Consider the following 13,482-nt stretch of genomic DNA (forward strand, 5'->3'; position numbering starts at 1 on the left):
CTAGACAACCAAGCAATTAATACAGTAAATAATTAATTTAAAAAATGAGATCCGTGGGCATATAACATCAGCAATACAACTCTGAACAAACATTTCATTTCATGGGCGTTAATGATTGTACAAACAGTTGAAAATGTCAGGGGAAACGGGCGGATTCTGTAGAAATCTTCCACAGCTCTCCGGGACATGAACCCGGGTGTTCGGAATGGAATGCCGACACACTAGTCGGTCGGCCAGCAGATGAAATTTATGGATATTGTTGTTGGAAGTGTTCGTGACACACCCGGTAGCAGGAAATACCAGAGCAGTGGTAATCAGAGGAATGTCTGACCACGAAGCGACGTAAGGCGTCGCGACGCCGACTCGACATTCCGACGTCACTGAAGCGCCTCCAACATAAACAGGCCTGTCGATAGCGGCGATTCCTACCGCTAATGAAGCGTGCAGGCTGGCAAGCGACTTATTTATACAGCGAGTCGCATACCTGGGACTGCGATTGTTATTCGATTCCTCAGGCTGGCTGGACACAGGCGCTAATGCAGCATCCACAAATGAGACAGCTATTACCACTGACCTCTCTTGTACACGACATTTTGGCGAACTATTTTTAATTTGGTATTACTAATTAACGAAAACGGCGGAGAAAAATATGAAGACAATACCAAATACAGTCAACTTTGGATATAGTGAACCTAAATCAGCCGTGGCGAAAATGTGACTCACGAGGACCTTGTGGCTCGCAATGATAGCTATGCATTTCCCTTGCTTCCTACCTCCCCCAACCTCCACCCTCTCACTCACTGGAGTCAAACTCCGTTCCATTTGTATTTGTTTCTGACCTGCGAGTGTCGTATCGTCGCAATGTCTCTCTCGAAACCATGTACCTCTACAAAAACGAAAGTTTCAAGTAGGATGGGAGGACGCATTTTCTTTTTTGCTGCCAATGTGGTGAGAATATTAGGCCTAAATGTATGATTTGTTCACAAGTATTACAAGGAAAACGGTTGTATAACATAAAACGGCATTATACTACATGTTACTCATGAAACATTAAAATGTCCTTTTCCAGCAGATGTACGAATAATGCGGTTAGATCTTCAATTTAAACTCACAGATTTAAAATGTGATGTCAAATGAAAGCTAGATGAAAGGACTTGACAAATGTTGAACTTTTCAATTATTTGCCAAAAAAATAAATATCCGAAGTTTCGTTCTTTCGCTTGCTCTGTTGAAAGAATGTTCGCTACAACTTACGTTTGTAAAAAATTATTTTCAACAATGAAAATAGTAAAAACCAAATTTAGACCACGACTAACAGACAAATACCTTCATGGTCAACTACGACTGGCAGTAAGTGGCATAATTCCTGATTTTGAAACTCTGTCGCAGAGACATTCTGAAGACAGTTCATTTTAGGTTGTGATAATGTGTCCTATGTTTTCTTGTTCATTTCTTTCTTCGTTGCACGTACTAAACATTAGTTTGTAACCTTGTACTGTATAAAATTATTATTTAAATGCTTGACACAAGGAAAATAAAAATCCGTTACTAAGTCAGACAGTTGCTTCACTTCCCCTTCGGGTGTCCGTCTCCCTCCATAGGTGCTATGCACGTTGCAGGTTACACAGTGGCTCGGCGCACGATTACATTTTCGCCACCGCTGACCTAAATCGTTGTTCTCGACTCGCATACATTAAAAATACATTAATATTTCCTTTTATAGTGAACCCTCGCTTCGGTTATAGTGAACCTTAAAAATTGAAGTTACAAGAGTTGTATCCTGACAAATTCTTATTTGAAGTCAGACCTTCTTGTATAAAAGTGAAAGAGTGTGTTGAGAACAACATTCTAAGTTTCTTACTCCTTTAGTCAAAGGACAAAGGTAGGATTAGTGATTCCTAGACAATGAGCTGTACTGTAAATCCAGGCAACGCGCGACGACCTTGCCTCACTCCACCGTGGAAAGGTTGACATTCTGTTCTCAGGCACACTACTCTGCTATTATTTCTAATCCTGCACAGTCAAAGGATTGCCTTTTGTTCTCAGAAACATTTCTATTATGACGGATAGCATAAAAACGGAAAATGAAATTGCCTTCTTTTATTAAAAGGGGACGGACACCATGTCCAGAGCATAAATGAAGGTAGGAAGGCGGCCCATCTTTCCTGGATGCTACAGGTAAGCTCCCATCGGCAACTGACGAAGCCGGACCCAAACTCCAAAGCCCCAAGCGACACAAATACTAAGTCACTACCCATAAATGAGATAGCAATCACTCGGTTGACTTCTATGCAGCATTTTCTGTAAATTATGTTCCATTTGGTCTAATTAACGAAGGCCATGGCGGAAAAAATGAAGATAACAAATGATTCACAATTGAAGACTTGAAATAAATAATGATCTAAGTAGCATTTTCAGACTTCCGAGAAAAAGTGAGTTATAATATCCATTGAAGCTACTGACAAATGCATTTCCTAAACCGATAAAAGAACAAGTCTGGACTTCGATCCTTATTTATGTTGCAGGGCTAGATACTAACACATAAATTTCTATTCAACTAGAAACATAATTTTCACGAAAATGAAACTTGGGTCCTTATTTACTTGAAGTCTACAATTTTGGTTTTACTTTGCAATAGAGCGTTGGATCATTCCGAAACGCGTTTTCTATATGGAGCAGTTTATAAAATCAGAAACGGTTGTACAAGTTCAACGTGCTTTTCGAAAAGAAGTCGGTGATCGGGATGGTCGAGACAGCTCTTTCACGCAAAACTTTATAATAAATGGATAAATGAATTATCACAAAATTTGAAGAGTTAAAAACAAATCAAATCATCATAAAAAGTTATTAAGCACTTCAGAAATTAACCTAAGATTAAGGGTCGCAGTACAATGTAGTCATAGATCTTCAGCAAGAAGACACTCTTTAACGTCATCCACTTTGGCAGCTCCAGATTTGTTGCTTGTGCGGGTATTTGAAACAGCGGATGTTCTCTCATAGGTAAGAATATTACAGAACTGAAGAAAAAGATTCCAGATGAAATTAAACATAATTATGAGTCGTGTCATTATGAATTGCGACATTAGAAGTACATTACAAATGGACGAGTCACCTGAAGGATGTGGCGTTTAAAAAACAATTTCAAGTGTAAACAAGCAAATTCCAAAAGTATACATTGATAAGCTATTAACTTGTTCAAAAACATATTTGATTTAATTCATAAAGTTTTATCACACTTTAAAAATCCTGTCAGTTAACCTGGACTTTCTTAATAGTAGATTCTAGAGCGTAGTTAAAAAGTAAAGGTGATAGTGCATCTCCTCGCTTTAGCCCGCAGGGAATTGAAAAAAAAATCATCTGACAGAAACTGGCCTATACGGTTTCTGCCGTACGTTTCACTGAGAAACGTTTTAATTAATCGAACTAGTTTCTTGGAAATACCAAATTTGCGTTAATAACACAAAACATATTTCTTGTAGCGTCAAAGCAATTTTTTATTTTTCGTATAATAAAGAATTTCAGCGAAACATCCCATTTTCCGATAGCCACTTTCCCTCACCTGTATGCTAGCAGTCGATACCTGAGGTCGCATCTAGGTCAGCTGTGGACAAGCTGAGCGAAAATAATGCCACAAAGGTAGCAAGGAGGTCAAGGTCACGTGATAACGCATCGACCGTCTCTCGATAGCGGCGGACGGCACTGCAGATAACCCGCGTCTAATCTCGGGGAACCTGCAGCAGGCTTGAGTTCTGAACAAGGACGCATCCAAGGATGGAAAACTTCCGTTACTCGCAATGAACATTTCGTATTGTAAGGACAATTTAGCACTCATTCAAAAGACAATGGCAATTCGCAGCCAGAAGTAGCCAGACAGAAGGTGAGTGTAAAATTTACGACATTAATGGCAGCTGACGCGAAAGATGTTGTGCTATTGTTGTGTTTACAAACTCTAAAAATTTCAAATATCCGGATGCCATAAACCCTGTTCCATCCTAGAATCCAGACTGTTTCTGAAACGCCCACTTCCTGTGACACATGAAGTAGACATTTCTTTGGGGAACGTTGCCATGATGCGCCAATTTCATTAAGTTTTGTCCGTTAGAACTCTTCATTTAGGGTTAGAAATTTTATCGTTCAGCGATCCAGCTTCCCTTGATCTACTTGGAATTAGAACGCCAGGGAATCTCACTACATTACTTACACACGTCTCGACGTGTGTCTGTTTTTATGTGTATCACATAAAAATTATATGTTCTAACGTGAACTTTTTCTTTTTAATGGCGGGTACTTGACAATTCGTCATTCACCAACATGAAACGAGTTATGCAGACCAATTTTACCCTTAGAGTCGTTGCCCAGGTGACCTTTTCGACTGGCATTTCAATGGTATGACAATCTAACTGATTTAATCACACGCATTCAAATTACATTTGAAAAAAATTAACAGTAGAAGTAACAACATATCTTAATCTTATCCACACAAAGGCCTTGAGGTGGCATGGGATTAGCTTCCTGCGATTCGGCCCGCTTTCTCGGCCCAGACTCGAAGCGAACGCTCTGTATTTCATGTGAATTATTCTTGAATCAACATCCTAAGAAATTGAATATAATCGAAATCTGTTCAACAGCTTATAATAAATCGCCGTACACAGACAGTCAGGCAGACAGACACATACAGGGACTAGGAGTGACGAGAAACTAGCATACAGAATTTTTAGTGAATTAGGAAGTGAAAAATCGTATAATTTACACGATTTTTTTTTTTGTGGAGATGGAGATAAATATTTCAGGATTTTACAGCGAAATTAAAAATACAGAATTGTTCGAAAATGTAGTAAATTACATTTGAAATTATAGGTGCGTCATAATAGTCATAAAGCCACCGGCGTGGCTCAGTCGGTTAAGGCGCTTGCCTACCGGTCTGAAGTAGCGTTCGGGCGCGGGTTCGATCCCCGCTTGGGCTGATTACCTGGTTGGGTTTTTTCCGAGGTTTTCCCCAACCGTAATGTGAATGCAAGGTAATCTATGGCGAATCCTCGGCCTCATCTCGCCAAATATCTCGTTATCACCAATCCCATCGACGCTAAATAACCTAGTAGTTGATACAGCGTCGTTAAATAACCAACTAAAATAAAAATAATAGTAATAATGGAGTTGAATATGTGGAGGATTATAGTAAAAAAGGAAATGAAGGAATATAAAACACGCGAGAACATGTAAAGTGAAATACATAGAAATAGGGTAGACCAGGGTAATAGTAAACACTTTTCAATGATTTCAAACATTATTTCAACATTACACAATCCTCAGCAACGGTAAGCATGACAAAGAAACATTATATTATTTTTAGACCTTTATTTTCCCTGCAAATGGATTTAAAATAATAAGGTTGACTTTTATCATCTTTTAATTGCTGGTTTACATTTACCCCACCTGTTTACATTTTATCCCTTTGGGAGGGGGTAATTGTGGACACCAATTTTCGCACGGGCTATCAGACACTGAACATTTTTTGTACTGTTTCAGAAGAAAGAGCTGTACTCCTTCCAACTCCAATTTTGGTCACTGGTACATTTCGTTCTTTTAACCTATGATATATGACGACATAGGAACTCAGTACCTCTCCTGAGCTTCACGATAACTGTAGTTACTATTTTTCACATCTGTGATAACACTCTCTAAATCCTCTACAGTGTAGTTGGGTGGGGGTCTCTTTGATTACTGGAAAGTACGAAATGTAACCATAGTAAAATATGTTTACAAATACCCCAAGCAATTAAAACTATGGGGCAAATGTAAACACGTCATAATTTAATGAAATGAGGTTATGGGAGATCTCAAAACCATTGTAATAAATGTTAACTACTACACATTACTCATAAAACAACATATTCTTAAAAAATAGCACTGTATGTTTACTTACAATGCCAAAAATGAAGGTGAATCAAAATTCTTTCTCAACTTTTTTTGTAGACTCTTACAAAACATTCGTTCACAACTAAGCAGTTACTCCTATTTGGCGCCAAACTGCTTTGTAGGCTAGCCAACATGTTAATTTAAATATTCCCCCGAATTAAAATTTTTATATTGACAGTTCTGTATTTCTCACAGCATTTGTTTACAATTACCCTCATCTACCCTGCTGAATAATAATGCAAGAAACACTGAAACATAGTACAACGCAACAAATAATAGTAAAACAAAGTCACACTTTTCATGTTGCTTCTCACAGACTAGTAATGACAACTTCACGAACAAAAATTACCAGCTTTTGTCCAGTGCTTGATGTGTTCTATTATAGCGTAAAACCAGAGTGAAAATAGTCGATTTTATAAGAAACTTTTCTGGGAGATGAAGTTTAGGAACCGAGGATTTTATAGTTAATTTTTATATGAATATATGCAAGACATACCAAAAGCCTGAACAAACCAATCCTAACCTGTCATTAATCCTAGACCTTAAGAAAACTCGCTTTCTAGCTACACGTATCTACTTATGTATCAAAAAGCGTATACTTCTGGAAGGCATGCCAAAAGCCAGAACAAACCAAACCTAACCTGTCACTGATTCTCGACCTTACGAAAACTCTTTATCTGATACTAGACCTTACGGAAAACTCGCTTTCTGACTACTCATCTATATATAAAAAAGCGTATACTTATGTATAGCACATGTCTCGTCAATTAATAAATTCATAGCTTGGTAAGTCTGTACATAAAATGTATTTAAAAGTATGTGTGAAAAATGTGCACTTACCGAAATATAGAATCTCTTTCAAATGCTATATGAAAAATACGGTGACAATAAAACCATGATAAACGATTGCCAATTTGTCGTTTATAACCTCACAGTCGCATATCCAGCAAAATGAGTATCACAATTCAGAAACAAAAGCAGCCGTTGCTATGTAACCGCATGACAGCACTGACTTGCAGATAATCCGAACTTGTCTGAACAAAGAAGTGAACATGTCGGAGTCGCTATCAGAACTCAGATAGTGGAGAGAGCACGTGACGTTACCGATACACAGGTGCGCGGCCAATATATTATCTTCCTGGAAAAATTCACATTAGCGTCATATTATAACAGCTCCACGAACACTCCAAGATGACCCAGGCTGCAAATTACTGATATCTATTCACTATAGGCGCTAAAAAGTGAATTTCAAGGTCAACAGCTGCAACACTGGAATAAAGAATAGTTTTAATATGTTATTATTGTAGATGTAGACATTTTAAAAGTATGTGTATCTAATGCCTACTCACTTGCGTGATTCGGGTTCCACATATTGCGGATAGACGGCAGGACTGTGACTCATTTTCAAGTTGCACACCACTTCGGCGGGCCCCCTATGCATGAAGTATATCCGTGAAGAGTTATGCCGTGTACCAGGGTGATTGTAGGCTATGTGTAAGTGTTCGTGTAAGTGTAGTGTAGGGACTGGGTAAGGATGATGATGATGGTGATGAAGATGAACCCGGTGCCGGCACGTTGCCTACTACTGTCGAATAGTACCAAACGGGCCGCCAGGCTTAACGTCCCCGTCCGACGGACGAATCACTATCAACAGTGACATATACCCTCTATTCATATTCAATGCGAAGAGATTTGGGATTTAACCCAGGCATGTTGGTGCACAATCTAGCATTAGAAGTTGTAAACCGCCATCTCTCACAGTACTGAGGTATAAATTTTTGCATGAACATTTCTGACCGCGCCAGGAATCGAACCCGGGCCAGGTAGTCTAAAGGGAGACGCGCTACCACAGAGCTAACTTGACGGACCACATTTCTAAAGTTTAAGAAGTGAGTTTTCACATGACCTAGATTTGACAAGATTTGTCTAAGATTTAAAAGTAATGTACTACTTGCAATGTAATTAAGATGCTATGAAATTATTGGAGATCATTAGTGTGGTTTTCGCGTAATAGATCGACTATTGATAAGGTTTTTTGTATTCCACAGATATTGGAGAAAAAATTGGATTATAAGGGTACAGTACATCAGTTCTTCATAGATTTCAAAAATGCATATGACTCGGTTAAGAGAGAAGTTTTATATGATATTCTTGTTGAATTTGGTATTCCAAAGAAACTAATTCGATTAATTAAAATGTGTCTCAGTCAAGCGTACAGCAGAGTCCATATAGGCCAGTTTCTGTCGGATGCTTTTCTAGTTGACTGTGGGCTAAAGCAAGGAGATGCACTATCACCTTTACTTTTTAACTTTGTTCCAAAGTATGCCATTAGGAAAGTCCAGGAAAATAGAGAGGGTTTGGAATTTAACGGGTTATATAAGCTGCTTGTCTATGCGGATGACGTGAATATGTTAGGAGAAAATCCACAAACGATTAGGGAAAACGCGGAAATTTTACTGGAAGCAAGTAAAGAGATAGGGTTGGAAGTAAAACCGGAAAAGACAAAGTATATGATTATGTCTCGTGATCAGAATATTGTACGAAATGGAAATATAAAAATTGGAAATTTATCCTTTAAAGAGATGGAAAAATTCAAATATCTTGGAGCAACAGTAACAAATATAAATGACACTCGGGAGGAAATTAAACGCAGAATAAATATGGGAAATGCGTGTTATTATTCGGTTGAAAAGATTTTGTCATTCAGTCTGCTCTCAAAAAAGCTGAAAGTTAGAATTTATAAAACAGTTATATTACCGGTTGTTCAGTATGGTTGTGAAACTTGGACTCTGACTTTGAGAGAGGAACAGAGGTTAAGGGTGTTTGAGAATAAGGTGCTTAAGAAAATATCTGGGGCTAAAAGGGATGAAGTTACAGGGCAATGGAAAAAGTTACACAACGCAGAACTGAACACATTGTATTCTTCACCTGACATAATTAGAAACATCAAATCAAGTCGTTTGAGATGGGCGGGGCATGTAGCACGTATGGGCAAATCCAGAAATGCATATAGAGTGTTAGTTGTGAGGGCAGGGCATAGGTCAGATAAGATGCAGCAGATAAAAAGGGCCCCTCTTTTGTGGGCATAGTTGCGCCGCGTCCCATCAGGTAGAGAAAAGGGGCATGGCATAGTTGCGCCCCGATGAAATAGATAGAGAAAAAGATACTACGGAAACTCGAGGCTCGTAATCAACCAACCTTATTGATTTCTTATGCGATTTAATATTCATTATCGATACCGAAAATGAACACCATGAAGTTGGCAGTACTTTATTAACTGTTTTTCTAATGTTTATGCAGTGATTATCAATAGCCTATCGTTAAAAGAAACACCATGAAGTTGGCAGTACTTTATTAACTGACATATTCAAATGAGTGAGTGGAATATGGGGCCTTAGCAGTCTTGACATTTTATTAATAATAATAATAATAATAATAATAATAATAATAATAATAATAATAATAATAATAATGTTTTATTTTCGCTGGCAGAGTTAAGGCCATAAGGCCTTCTCTTCCACTCAACCAGCCTTAATCAATACAATACATAAATTTAAATTACAAATATTTTCACTACACTTAAAAGGTTCTCCAGCAATAATCTTCACTACACATTTATTTAAATTTAGATAAATCTATATGGTAAAGTAGTAACTTAATTTATGAGCTAATTTAATTCAATGAATTATAATTAATTTAATATTTGAGATAGCTAGTAAAATGATGAAAATTAATTTAATATAAGCTTACTAGGACTATGTTACAGGGAGAATATATATATTTCTGTTTCTATAATGAGAATATTAATGTAATTGCCATTATTAGTGATTTTCACACCGACTGTGGCATATAGCGAGGTTAATTTAAAATGAATGTTAAGTTTAGTGAAAAGGGTAATGGTTCTAAGTTTCAATTTTCGAAACCCTGTACCGTAGGGTTAAGATATCGATGTACAAAGGAAAAATGCAGTTCATTTATTGTGTGTGATCGATAAAAAAGTGTTATTTTAAATAGCAAAATTGATCATATGCTAGGCATACCTGATTTTAATGCAGCTATCACTATACTCGTAATATTTTTAAGTAATTTATTTATTTTATGACAATCACTTTCGTGTGTACTATGCCCATCTGGGCGCAAATATGCCATATCCATTCTGCTACCTGATTTCTTCGGGGCGCAACTATGCCATGCCCCTTCTGCTACATGATTTCTTCGGGGCGCAACTATGCCATGTCCATTCTGCTAACTGATTTCTTCGGGGCGCAACTATGCCATGTCCATTCTACTACCTGATTTCTTCGGGGCGCAACTATGCCATGTCCATTCTGCTAACTGATTTCTTCGGGGCGCAACTATGCCATGTCCATTCTACTACCTGATTTCTTCGGGGCGCAACTATGCCATGTCCATTCTACTACCTGATTTCTTCGGGGCGCAACTATGCCATGTCCATTCTACTACCTGATTTCTTCGGGGCGCAACTATGCCATGTCCATTCTACTACCTGATTTCTTCGGGGCGCAACTATGCCATGTCCCTTCTGCTACCTAATTTCTTCGGGGCGCAACTATGCCATATCCATTCTGCTACCTGATTTCTTCGGGGCGCAATTATGCCATGTCCATTCTGCTACCTGATTTCTTTGGGGCGCAACTATGCCATGTCCCTTCTGCTACCTGATTTCTTCGGGGCGCAACTATGCCATGTCCATTCTGCTAACTGATTTCTTCGGGGCGCAACTATGCCATGCCTAGGCCTCCCAATTGACCGCGGAGCGCAACTATGCCATACCGAGTTGGGAGAACAGAAGGAAAAAGACCTTTGGGGAGGTCGAGACGTCGATGGGGGATAATATTAAAAGGATTTGAGGGAGGTGGGATATGACTGTAGAAAGTGGATTAATCTTGCTCAGGATAGGCATATATGAGGGCGGCAATGAACATCCGGGCGCCTTAAAAGCCGTAAGTAAGTGAATTATTGCTATTATTATTGTTATTAGTCTATTATTATTATTATTATTATTATTATTATTATTATTGTTATTATCATTATTACCATTATTTTAAAAAATATGAAAGTTAGAATTTATAAAACAGTTATATTACCGGTTGTTCTGTATGGTTGTGAAACTTGGACTCTCACTTTGGGAGAGGAACAGAGAATAAGGATATTTGAGAATAAGGTTCTTAGGAAAATATTTGGGGCTAAGAGGGATGAAGTTACAGGAGAATGGAGAAAGTTACACAACGCAAAGCTGCACGCATTATATTCTTCACCTGACATAATTAGGAACATAAAATCCAGACGTTTGAGATGGGGAGGACATGTAGCACGTATGGGCGAATCCAGAAATGCATATAGAGTGTTAGTTGGGAGGCCGGAGGGAAAAATACCTTTGGGGAGGCCGAGACGTAGATGGGAAGATAATATTAAAATGGATTTGAGCGATGTGGGATATGATGGTAGAGACTGGATTAATCTTGCTCAGGATAGGCACCGATGGAGGGCTTATGTGAGGGCGGCAATGAACATCCGGGCGCCTTAAAAGCCGTAAGTGAATTATTACAATTATTACCATTATTATTATTATTATTATTATTATTATTATTAACCGTCCGTATCTAAGACCGTTGCGTCAGAAGCAGGTAAGGCAGTAACAGAACAGTGAGCACAAAAACGCGCTGCGACTCTCCGTCTGTGCGACTGGCCCCCAGAGGCTATTAGAGGACCGCTCCGCCGCAATTTGAGTAATTCAGCCGTCATTAATAACAGCGACCCGCAGATAATCAACTATTCAATAATAATTCTCGCTAATGATAGCAGGTTAATATTAACGAAAATGGCGCTCACGGTCGTGATTACATCCCCGAGCGAACCGACCGACCGACTTCCTGGCCGCCAGAGAAGGAAGTGGGGCCGGGAGAGATACCACAAAGCGCAGTCCAGAAAAAGCCCCGAACAGCGCAAACAGTTCTGATCCCTCGCTATAATTTCCGGACTACGATTGGTAATCGATAACTATTTAACGTCCCTTTTCAACTAAAGGGGCTATTCAGAGACTGTGAGATGATGGCGCGGCTATAATGGGGCTACAGAGAACGAGAGCTGCGAGGAGAAACCAAAATGCAGAGGAAAGTACGATTATAAATAGTTGACTATTGACTCAAGAATTTAATCTTTGAAAATGAGATACGTGAGATATATTTTTTTATTTGGTTAACTTACGACGCTTTGCTTGATCAACTGTTGTGGCTACCTAGCGTCTCAATGAAAATAAGGTGACTATTACACTCTTACTACGTCATAGTACTACTTTTGACCAATGAAACGGTACGAAAGGGCGTCTTTTAACCAATCATGCCTGCTTATCGTACAATTTTATCGCTTCCCTAGCATTTGTTTAATTTTATCGCTTCCCTAGTATTTGTTTAATTTTATCGCTTCCCTAGTATTTGTTTGTTTTTATCACTACCCTAGCATTTGTTTAATTTTATCGCTTCCCTAGCATCTGTTTAATTTTATCGCTTCCCTAGCATTTGTTTGTTTTTATCACTACCCTAGCATTTGTTTAATTTTATCGCTTCCTAGAATTTGTTTAATTTTATCGCTTCCCTAGCATTTGTTTGTTTTTATCACTACCCTAGAATTTGTTTAATTTTATCGCTAACCTAGCATTTGTTTAATTTTATCGCTTCACTAGTATTTGTTTAATTTTATCGCTTCCCTAGTATTTCTTTAATTGTATCGCTTCCCTAGCATTTCTTTAATTGTATCGCTTCCCTAGCATTTGTTTAATTTTATCGCTTCCGAAGCATTTGTTTAGTTTTATCACTTCCCTAGCATTTCTTTGTTTTTATCGCTTCCCTAGCATTTGTTTAACTTTATCGCTTCCTTAGCATTTGTTTAATTTTATCGCTTCCCTAGTATTTCTTTAATTTTATCGCTTCCTTAGCATTTGTTTAATTTTATCGCTTCCCTAGCATTTGTTTCTTCTTATCACTACCCTAGCATTTGTTTCTTTGTTTCCCAACATTTCACACTGAAAATTCTTTAAGGTACTATAAAACATGCTTTGCGATCGTCATTTGTTTACAGCATAGACAGTCAACTGAAAATGGCGGCTTCGTTCAAACGTCTTGGTGAAGCTAAAAATTAGTGAAATAGAATTTCAGTAAGTCAATGAATGTTTTATTGTATTAGAGTACTTTATTTCTTCTAATCTTTATATACTTTCTTTTAATCGTGTAATAGTCAATTAAATCCCACTCGAGTTTTGATTTTCTCTACATAAATCAAAACCTCTAGTGAAATTACTGTTGATAATGCTAGCGAAATGAGTCCGGGGTCCAACGTCGAAAGTCATCCAGCATTTGGTTTTAATAGGTTGAGGGAAAACCCTGGGAAAAAATCGCAACCAGGTAACTTGTCCCATACAGGATTTGTACCCACGCCCGCTCATTTCACGGTCAGGCAGGCTAACCATTACTTCACGACGGTGTACATGTGAGATATTAAAGTATACAGCCTGTCATTTATTTATTTAAAAGGACGTCCTTAAGTGAC

At 38.2% G+C, this 13,482-nt stretch overlaps 1 protein-coding gene across 5 annotated transcripts in view; it reads right to left on the reverse strand.

Moving 5' to 3' along the window:
• The window catches only part of bsk (mitogen-activated protein kinase dJNK), a 952,253-nt gene that overhangs the window by 152,410 nt on the left and 786,361 nt on the right, over window positions 1–13,482 (reverse strand). Inside the window, exon 1 of one of the 5 annotated variants that reach the window (XM_069843978.1) lies at window positions 6,757–6,929. The exons of the other annotated variants lie outside the window; for them this stretch is intronic. The gene's annotated coding sequence lies outside the window, so the exon portion shown is untranslated. Of the gene's footprint in view, window positions 1–6,756; window positions 6,930–13,482 lie in introns of those variants that run through there. 5 annotated transcript variants of the gene reach the window in all.

Source organism: Periplaneta americana, chromosome 13 (genome assembly GCF_040183065.1).
Source record: "Periplaneta americana isolate PAMFEO1 chromosome 13, P.americana_PAMFEO1_priV1, whole genome shotgun sequence".
Lineage (NCBI taxonomy): Eukaryota > Metazoa > Arthropoda > Insecta > Blattodea > Blattidae > Periplaneta > Periplaneta americana.